This window comes from Montipora capricornis, chromosome 7 (genome assembly GCF_036669925.1).
Source record: "Montipora capricornis isolate CH-2021 chromosome 7, ASM3666992v2, whole genome shotgun sequence".
Classification (NCBI taxonomy): domain Eukaryota; kingdom Metazoa; phylum Cnidaria; class Anthozoa; order Scleractinia; family Acroporidae; genus Montipora; species Montipora capricornis.
This window is the reverse complement of record NC_090889.1, coordinates 14,908,983-14,920,426: the sequence shown is the minus strand read 5'-3', so window position 1 is coordinate 14,920,426 and position 11,444 is coordinate 14,908,983.

Genomic DNA, 11,444 nt, shown 5'->3' with positions numbered 1-11,444 from the left:
CCACGAAGTAAAACTCTGAATAACTCGTACTCGACAAACTTACACGGCCTCCGCCAACTTGAATAAACACAGCTTCTGTCACACTTGACTAAACACGCCTAACGCCAACTCTCTTCGCTTGTGAAAAACTAGTTAGAAAAACACTCCGCTTGGACTCGTCTCCTTATATACTCTGACAATAAACTTCTAGAACTTTCTAAATTAGTAATGAATCTAATTATAGGAAGATTACAAAACACACCGATTTAGAAACGCTTACGTACAAACCTAAATATAAACAAACTACGAACTCTCGCGAAGCTTCGAGACAGTAACGCTTGTCACGCAATACTTTTTTTCGTAACATACACATTGAAGAAAAAATCCTGCTAAATAAATCTCAAGGCTTTTTCTAAAAAACAGTTGTCAGGTTTAATTAAGCCACTGCATAATTGTACAAAATGTTAATGTTGATAAACAAAAAGGAAACAAAAAACATTTTATGTTTATTAACACAGCTAATAGATAAAGAATGGTTTCTTCATGTATTTCAATCACTCTGCAGTCCTAACAATTTGGGGATTTGGTAATGATTAAAATAGTCCCCATAATGGACAATTTAAACAGAGAAGAGACTTGCAAAAAATATTCAAAATCACAAAATGTAGGTGGTAGGATTCATAAATTATAAATTGTGGCATTTGCATTACCTTGGTGCAATCTTCTCATCTCTTTACAAAACTGCATCATGCATTGGTACCAACCTCTGCATAACACACACATGTCAAGATGCAGCATGCTTATCTTTGCACCCAGTCCACTTCTTTAACAAAACCTGATCATTATCTATGGCAGTTAGAATGTCTCCTTCTGGCATAGCAGGGAACCATTTATCCAGGATTTCATAATGTTATACTGATGACCCGGATGAAGTTTTCCATAAATATCCACTGCCATTCTGCTGCGTGCAATTGAATGCATAACCAGGTTGGATCCAAACATAATGGAACTAAAGCTGTGTTTTGCTACACTTTGCAGGGGATCAACGGCCATCACTTTTTTGACAGGCATTTTTCTTGTGTCACTAAAGAGTTAAGCCTTCCACTGCACTTTTCAGAATGGGTTTCGACAAAACACTGACCCTCGGTCAACTGACCCCCCTACTGACCCCCCTACTGACCCCCTATAAAATCAATGGGAAAATGAATACTGCTTACTTAAGCCTCAAAAAGCCTTTTTAAACAGCATTGTTCAGCAATATTTAAGTCTAAGCACCCATTTTAAAAAGGTTAGCTTACATGAAGTAATCGGCCATCACAACACTAATCGAAAACTAACCTTTTTAAAATGGGTGCTTAGACTTAAATACTGTTGAACAATGCTGTTTAAAAAGGGATGTTGAGGCTTAAGTAAGCAGTATTCATTTTCCCATTGATTTTTTAGGGGGTCATTAAGGGGGTCAGTTGACCGGGGGTCAGTGTTTTGTCGAAACCCTTTCAGAATTGATACCAACATATCGTTCAAAATCATCCTTGAATTTATTTTTAGGCCTTTCAGTCTTTTTCGACGCTGTAGAGCCACAAAATCTACACAAGTTTGCCATTTTTTTTTTCCTGTGGGCATCAGCATCCGCCATCTCAACGCCTAGGTTTGTAGGAGTAAATCAATCAAATATGGGCGCCATTATTAACAGCACATCGCAAATCAAAATACCCCCTTGCACATTTTTATTAGATCGTGCACAACTGCAAAAACACGTGAAAAGTCAAGTAAAAGACTTGAAGATATCGACATTTTTTTTGCAAATGCTGGAAAAATCTACAAGTGCCTTTAATCTAACGACAAAGTGGAAAACGTACCTGACTTTGGGATCAAATTTCATGCACTGTCCCACTTTACAGTCAACATTTCCAACCGTTCAACCCGCTCTGCCACCGCCATCTTTGACAAAGGCGAAGAATGTTCCTTTGTTGTCCATATCGAATAGAATTTTGGGTAGATAACCCAACTAGTTCCGAACAAAAAACGAATAAAGTGAAGTGTATACAAAATCCTCCGATTTCTGCAATGGCCGCCATGTTGTGACGTAACACGGTTATCAAAATTGATAACAATCCTGGACTGTAAACGTCATTATCAAGCCAAATTATTTGAAAATTACAATCTATAAATACTAAAAGAACAAAAGCTAATAAGAAGGTATAGTAAAAGAGAAACAATGAAACTTAATTAAAAAGTTTCGCACGTATGGGGTCCGTGTGGTTTAACAAAGTTTTTCAATTGTAAATGTATTTTATCGCAATTTTTTTATAGTTAAGAGCATTAAACGACAAAAACCATCAAATTCCGGTTGTTATTTTTTTAAGTCCCGGGGTGGGCTTTTTTTTTTGTCTTGATCTTCTATTTGTTAATTTATTTGAAGACTTTGCCTGTTCCAGGCTCTCAGATAATGGAATCGGCCGAGATCTCAAGGAGCGAAAAACATAGGTCGTATTAAGCCGCGGAGAGTTAGGCTCCACTTTCTAATCCTTCCGCACTCCAGGCTTTCGAACACTTTCCCATTATTACGTAATTAATTGACTCATCAAAATTATCAAAGGAAATTTTATTCGAAACATTAGTATGCCTAAATATTTTACAAATATAAATTTTTCTACCCTTTTCGTATTCAAAAATCCTTCAAAGATTCTCAGGGAACAGTAATGACTCTACGGCTATTTACTTAAAGTAATGCTTTGACATCACCTGGACAAAGGAGCGAAGCAATTCAGAAATAAATGCCGTATATCACTGCCACTATCAATTCTGATTGAAAAGAGGTTACCAGAACTTTGTTGCTATTACAGTTTTCGTTCATCTGGGAACCTAAAATGTTCTTTTTAAACGTAGAGAGTCACGTCATTACGTACATGAAAAAAAGAGAACCCTTATACATCTCTTCTGTTAGCCTGTTTCAGGCTTTTAAATAGCGATGGCTACTTTTCTGTGAGTGTTTTTGAAGAATTTTTACTTTAGATACCGGTAAACGAACTTTACTAAGCTGTTCGCACTTAAGCTGGACGGTCACGCAACGTCTCATTAAAAAGGATTGCGTTACCTTCGCCGAAAAACTTGAGAAGATTCTTGGAGAAGCAATGCCAAATATTCAAGATTAGCGTCACCAGGAAATAAAAGAGTCCATATGCAATCAAAATGAAGTTAAAACAAATCCAAAATGGAATAATGGGGAAGAAAATATGGCTTTACACCTGTTCTAAGCGGGTTCCCTGAATAATTCCAGAGTTTTGAAGCAAGCAACCCTGGACAATCTTCCTGTCAGTGTACGTTGGATCAGTGGCTTGATCTGATCGGCGTAATTACAAGTTGACAAACTAAGTATTTTAAGCAAGAGCCGATACAACGTAGATTTGATTTTAGTTGTGTACTATATTTCGGCTGGCCAAACCAGCCTTCTTCAGGTACAACAGAGACTCGATCCGTAAGGCCAGGGAAGCTTTTTTAATTTCAAAAGGCAGGACAATTGATCCCAACGGTCTTAATATCCGCGAAGAAACGTATTAAATAGAAGTTCATTATTTAGTCATTTCCGTTATTTTGCCGTTACTCTTAGTATTTGAATTCAAATTCGTTGTAACTGCCATGTTTTATCACAATTTTTTCCAGTATTACGTCAACATCCATTTACTATATATATGTACATAGAAGCAATTCAATGTAAACTCTCATTGTACCTGAAGAAGGCTGGTTTGGCCAGCCGAAATACAGTACACCACTAAAATCAATCTACTTTGTATCGGCTCTTGCTTAAAATATTTAGTTTCCCTGAATAATGCCTTTCATGAATTGTAAAGCTGTATTCTGTCTGAAAAAAAAACCCTGAAGAAGCCAGGAGCGTGACAGTAACGTGACAAGTTGTAATCCCAAGTTTGGAAATTTTCGGCGGGGCATAATTTGTTAGAAATGTGGGTAATTTGTCAATCTAACGTTAACACTCACGGGAATACGTCAAAATTAAGTAATAGAAGACCGACTGCCAGGAACCAGCCTGTAAGTGAATATCAGATAACACGTTAATATCCAGCTATGGAAGAATGTTCTGCACTTTGCTTGTTTTAATCTTTGCGACCATCCTGATTCAATAACAAAGCCAGGCTACGTTTTTCATTGTGCAGATCAACGAAGGCTTACTTGATTACAGAGAACAGCCGACGAAGTGTGGCTAACTCAGCCTGAGCTACGCCGCTCCTTTCGTAGTGACAGCTACTTTACTGGCATCAGATAGGCTTTCGCTTGTTGCGTCTTGTTGTCATCTGATATTTGGGAACTTCACTCCGCACACAATCAAGACTCATTTTACCAAAGAGGAAAATCCTTCACGGATATTTTGGTCTTAACTCGTGTCACCGGATTTCTTTCCGACGAATGCGTTCGTTTCCCACGTTGTCGCGTTACAAGCGGGAAAGAAATTTCCTTTGACGAAGACTGGGACGTTCTTTGCGCCGTGCGCATGCGCGGTTGCAGAATAGTAGACTTAGGCCTGGCCGTTACCGGACGGCTAGAATGGACACTGTCATGCGCAGTGAAGGACCGACAGCGCATCTGGATTGGTTCATTTGAGCCGATAGACCGGTTATAACCGCTCAATCTCGCTGAACGGCCAACGACAGCGGTTTTGGGTCTGAGATATTTCGTCTTGATAGTTTCTTTTTGTGAGGAGACATTTTCGTCGTCATTCGGACCATGAAGTCTTTGATAAAGGGTGTGCGACACAATCGACACTTTACGACGAATACGCGAAGAATGTTCGTCACTATCGCCATTTTCACGAAATCGTTGCGGATTAGGAGTGTTGGACTCAATTGACACTTGACGAAGAAGACCCGAAGTTTGTTCGTCTGTATCGTGGACTTCTTCGGAAAGACTCGAAACACATTTGTTCTCTCTTTCAAATTCGCAGTGCAGACAACCTGTCAGTGGGCAGTTGCAGTGGCTGACTTGAGAAAAAGCATGCAAAAACAAAGCACGAAGACTTGTCACATCGCGACAACTGCAACGACCATGCCACGATATGTATCCTGCAATAATAAAAGAGAGCAACGTTCGTTGGTAATTAACTGGTAACTAGTTAGGTGCGCCTACCCGGGAATTTCCATCATAGTTAATAGAGGGGACTGGTTTTGAAGCTCGGCAAACATCAAAGGAGCAAACAAAGATGCCAAGATTTAGGTTGGAAAGTCCACGACCGAGCACAATCTTTTGTTTCGCGCTCATACACTATGCATAAATTCCGTAACCAACTATCGGTTAGTTCCTCAGTACGGAGTAAACGACTATTGTGTTTTGAGCACGGTCAAGGCCAAAAAAGAGAACAAAAACCTACAACAAAGAAATTTGTCAGGTTTCATAACCATTCACCTCTATTTACTATGTTTCCATATTTCCAACAAGGTATCGACGAAAACAGAGCTACCTGAAACCGTTAAACTCTTCCAGTAGATGAGAACGATGGCTTTCAGGTTCAAAAATACTCTCTGTGACACGTGACGAGATTTCGACTCCTATCTCGTGGTCTTTGCAAAGGGATTTGATTTTAACGATTGTCACGTAATGTAGGGTGTTCGAACTCTTTCTCACAACCGGCGAAATCTTCGACTGAAAAATACGCGTTTCATTTGCTGTTCCCAAACGCTTTATGTATAATATGGACAAAATGTACAACCGGAAAACGTCAACGTTGAAAGAATACTTGATATAGCCGACAACCAATCGCCTCAGTGCTTGCTAAGGGTAGCGTGGATCTTTCCTAGACCGCATTTATTCAGCCACAGCGTCTCTCTTTTAACGAAGAATACCAAATCTCAATAAACCCACTAATTTACAACTATTTCAATAGTATATCCCGTAGGGAAGTTTTTATGCAGTCGATCATAAATTTAAACTATACCGTACACTGTCAGATAGCTAAGAGTAACATCCATGAAAAGGTTAAGCGTGTTGTACCTATAGACCACTTTTATAAATAGCGACCACCTTTACATTCTTTTGTGTTTATGTTAATTATACCCACTGCCCTATTTTGAAACAAATATTCTTTTAAAATTTGCTCTTCGTAGCGATGCTAGAAAGGCTTGTTAGCATTAAAACAGAAGAATACTTTATTTGGCTGCCATTATGAAAGAAGTCTATTCTCGGTTTTCACATGACTTCACGACCGCCATGTTGGTGCCTCTAAACAAAGAAAAGGCGGCCATGTTGGTGCCCCGACCAAATCCTCCGGGAATTTAACTCTATTATTATGCAGACGCTTCCTTTTGTTTTCGTTGAAAATCATGGCTGTTGATCACGTGAATGAAAACCAACAATTAGTCAAGAAGATATGTACTCGTCCATGATGACTCGAAAATGATCCTTAAACAAACGTAAATACGTGATCAACAGGAAAATTGTTTTGTTATCTACTTTACAACTGTAAGGAAGGGTTACGTTTTTGCAAACGTTGGCCGTGTAGCACTTATATTTCAACAGAATTGACTCTTGGAGGGTAACGTGAAGTGCTAGTTTTCTATCCATGTACCCAAAAAAACATTTCCTGACGAATCCAGTAACATAATTGTTGGAACCCCAACCAAACCAAACACCTGACAAACATCCGGGTCCGTGATAACATTTCGTCGTGCAGTACGACTCCGTTGACTTTGAAGATTGCAAGCACAGGTATGAGTAACACAGTCGCTTGTCTTGCGCCAGTTTCTCTCGATCACGGTGCTAGCAAGGGACTGGCGATGACTTGTGACAGGTTCGTTACTTCGGACGCAGCACGTAATGAACTCATACTGTAAAAGATAACAAGGCGAACTTTAAGTATAAGTGTCAACCCTTACGCTTAACCTTATCTTAATAAAGTTTCATTCTACATTTAGGTGTAGATGTAGCAAAGACAACCAATATCCTGACAATAACATCACGTTTCTATCGACCAATCAACTCAACGACTAGAAAACGAATACGAAAGTTCGACAACACTTAACACTTGACTCAGAAGATGACGGTCATAAACAGAGTCATTAAAAGGGAAAAACTGGGCCGGAGAATCAAACTACACCAAGACAAGCAATTCCTGGGTGTAAACTTGGCTTAATAAATAGCAAAAACAGGAAAACAAAAGAAAGAATGAGAAAAAATATGAAGTTAGAACGTCCGCGAGGCATGACACCGACCGGGCGCGGGTTCCAGTACCGCCCCGACAATGCCAGTTGCTGCTCTCAACTGAGTATGCGCGGGAACGACTCGGACGACGTTTACCTGGAACAAATTTTGGAGTCTGGATGTGGATTCATCGTGTTCTGAATACCATTTGTTTAGTGTTAACTTTAAAACTTCACACTTGAGAAAGCAAAACATCAGAGCTTTCGTTTGTCACTGCAGAATCACACTGCAGATTCAACCATTACTGACGACGTCTACAGTGACAGACGAATACAATAGTGTTTTGCTTTCTTAAGCGTGTATAAAATTAGTCATAGAAAAATTGGTGTATTCACTGCAGACTTGGATTAATTTTTTACTTTAACGGAATAAATGTCATCCCTGGGTCTTGAGAAGAATTCAGTTCCTACAAGCCAGTGGAAGGTAATTTTAGGTGTCTCAGTATTTAGGATTATCGAATAATATTGATTCACGTGCTTAAGTTGGGACAACCCTGTGCTGAACTTTAATACAGGGAGTCTTGATGCAACCGGAGGTATCTGATCTGTAAAATTCATGGCCTGGTGCCCTAAAAATAGCGACCTTCGGGTTGGTTCTATCCCGATTTCTATAACCCTTTGTTACGTGGCCAAATGGTCGACAAGAAGGCTTCAAAAGGGTCAAAAGTGATTGTTTAAGCTAGAATGAAATTAATTTTTTTAATCTCGTTCTTCCGGCCAAATCTAGAAATCCGTAATATCGGTAACATTGTGGAGTTTCGCGGGAAAAAACCGAAGGAAATCATCCAGTTATTACCTTGTCTGTCAACTCTTCTGCAACTTGAAGAAATAATCCAAAGACTTTTGCGATGAATAGCACCTGAACATTTTAAAATAATTGGAAAACAAACTCTCTAAGGAATCGAAGGGTGTGAACCATATTTTATGAAAGTAAGTCAACGGACGCCATTGTACCAAAATACCCAAATTTCAATAAACCATATTCGTATTGTCAGTATTGGACTGGAACTAGCCTGCAATGGAGGCTTATGCGGGGGAATATATTAAATAGTATTTGCATTTGAAAAGATCTCCCCGCATTAGACTCCATTTCAAGCTAGTTCCAGTCCAATAGAGTGTTTTCACGTGACGTCACGGAGCCCATGTTGGTATCCCTAAACAAAGGAACGGCAGCCATGTCGGGGTACACAATTAATCCTCCGGGAATTGAGCTCTATTATCGATGCAGACGTTTCCTTTCGTTTCGGTGGAAAAACAATGTTATTGATCACGTGAGTGAAAACACTCTAATTTCCAGGTTACGGTTATTTTTAGCTCAGGGTAAATGCAGCTATTTGCCCTTACTTGAAGAGCAGCATTTGCGGGACATTTTGTGGTGTTATTTTTTCTGTATTCCAAGACAAGAGTAACGTTGAAGTTGGGAAGAAGAGCAAGGGGACATTTCGTGACGCTTGTTCAAATCCGCGTGCATCTAATTAGGGACATTTCTGGACAAGCTGGGGACCGTTTCTCGAGAGTCCCGAAACTCTACGGGCCGTTTTAGGGTGTCACAATTAATTGATGTCCGTTTTTCATGCGTCTGTCCTGTTACTGATAGTGAAATTCGTCATAATATTGTCAAAGTAGCTGTGGATCCGCAGACTACTGTGGCAATGTTATGACGAAATTCATTGTCAATAACAGGACAGGCGCATGAGAAACTGACATCAATTTGTTTTTTACAATTAAAAAAAGGCAGAGCCGGATCAAAATTAAGTCAAAACACCAGAAGAACGCGAGACAAAAATGCGAGAAACTTCAATTTTCTTCAAGCTGACGCCACCAACATCACGTCCATTTCGCATAAATTATAAATTATGTGTTCGTCCAGTTATTGACAATAAAAATTAGCCAATGAGCGCGCGAGAACTTTGCAGTCATTGTAAAATTCCCTTTGTATCTCAAGAACGGAGCTAGAGGATTTAAGACGTCAAACTTCATAGCCATTTTGCTTTTTGTTACCTTCAAATTATGTTCAAAGATCGGCTTTCCAGAACAAGCGGTTGACAGTTTCACAAATGGCTTTTCAGGCCCGAAAAGTTTTTCGCGACTTTTGAGAAACGGGCCCATGGAACTTCAATTCACTAATAGGCCTTTTTCGAAATATCAATATTGAGCTTGATAGTGAGGCAGAGAGGACAAAAGCAATAGAAACATGTTGCAATTAATGTGAAATATATTAGTATATTATCCATTTTCCTTTAATTTGTCTTTGTCTTCAAAACCTCTCTTTCAAGCTGAATTTTAAAAAGTGGCCTATTTATGAAGAGATCTCCCAATAGAAATCGAAAAAATGTCAATGCAAATTTTGAGGAGTAAAAAAGGTATTATTCGATTTAAGAAAGTAGAGAATGTAATATATCGTATTTACTTCTAGATTTCGATTGGCTAAGAACCTGATGAGACAGGAGCAAACTGCTTGAAGCTTTCAACTTACATCGCTCCAGGTTCTTTACCCCTTTCTCAACAATAAGCAACCTTTACCCCCATTTAGGAATGTTGGACAAACCCCCCTCTCCTTTAATCTTTCCAAATAGCCCCCTCCCCACCAACAATTTCTTTTTTTCGGGAAGACTTGCTTGTTTCGTTATCAATATTGAACGGGGGAGGGGGTGGGGTAGTGAAAATGGAATATGTAACGCACAGATGATTTCTTCAAAACTGTGGTCTTTCCCGACCAGTATAGTGTGTCAACTATTTTTGTCGCTGGATGCTTGTATATGGTTCGAGAAACCCTTTCATGCCGATGTTATTCCTGAAAAGCTCCTGCGCACTTTCCTTACCAAACGATATGGAATAATCTTGAAGTGATTAGAACAAAGCGGACATTGGAAAAATGACTTCATTCTATCTGCTAATTACATTTTAAGTGCCCATAATGTAAAAATTTGTATTTCCTATTTGAAAGTTCATATTAAAAAATGAACTTTGGTGAAAGAACTTTTCTATTTGAACAAGAGGCGAATTTTCTACGATTTTTGAAATCCTACTTTTATTTGGGCTGGTCAAGACTTCACGGGCTCGCGGTATCGTAGATTCAGGAATGCTTGTTGGAGTAGGTCTTATGTTTTCTTACTGATTAACGCCAAGGTATCGCTCTGCGATCGTTCTTGGTATTTATCAGTAAACAAAAAAAAGTTATCATCTTCCGGTTCAATTTTCCCCACCCCACGCAGGTAAAGGTCAAATTTCCCACTCCCCGGGCACACAAGATAGTAAAATTCCCGGGGTTTGCCCGGGAGGGGGGATGGGGGATGTTGAAGTTTCGATTTGATCGTCGCATAATCAGTTTGGAAGTAGGAGGCGTGGAATCGAGGCGGAGATTAGAGGAGAGAATATGCCAGCTGTCAATCAAGAGGGGCAAGTAAAGTTTGTCATGAACTTGCTTCAAGCAATAAAACATTGCATCTAACCTTGAAAAACAAGATATAAAAAAGCAAGCAAATTCCATTGTCGGATAGTTTGTTAAGACTCGCTAGTCTTAGACTCGCTCGACTCGCTAGTCTGAGTCGCTAGTCTTATAGCCCATTTACATCAACAAGACATGTTTAATTAACCTGGTTCAAAAAAATGAAAATCACTCACAGAAAAAAAAATAGGACTGGCTTCTGTATGAGATTCAGGTGACTTTCAATACATACTTTAATCTGTGCTAAATTTGTAGTCAACAAAAATCAGTATTTATAATTTAAAAAGAAAACACTTTGATACCGTGTTTAAGGTTTGGTGTGAACGGGGCATAAGATAGACAAGCTATTATCTGGATTCATACCACCAGTAAGCAATAGAAAACTTTCAAGAAATAAACACCTTTCTTTGAAGGCTTTGAATAAGCATCTGTTAGTTTTACTCAGGATTTAATTTTGCTCGGCCTCAACGTTTGAAACTGAAGTACTTCCTCATTTGTAACTAGAAAGTTAAACCGCCTTTTAGTAGTGGTTAATGAAGTGTTGTCGCCTTGCAACCACAAAGTTATCACATTAAAAGGGAAAAGTTACTGAGGTACACAAATTTATTGATCAATTAATTAAGACCAGTTGCTCATTTGTCTTCATCTTATCATTAGTTTACCACAAGTAGGTCACCAAATTGACTTCCAGTTTTCTTTGATCACTTTCCTTTTAATTACCGATAAATGTTGCAAACTGTTTTTATATTAATAAAAGTTCCTGATTATTCCCAATATTTAGGTGTCCGTTTAAATTGGTAGCCGGGGGAACA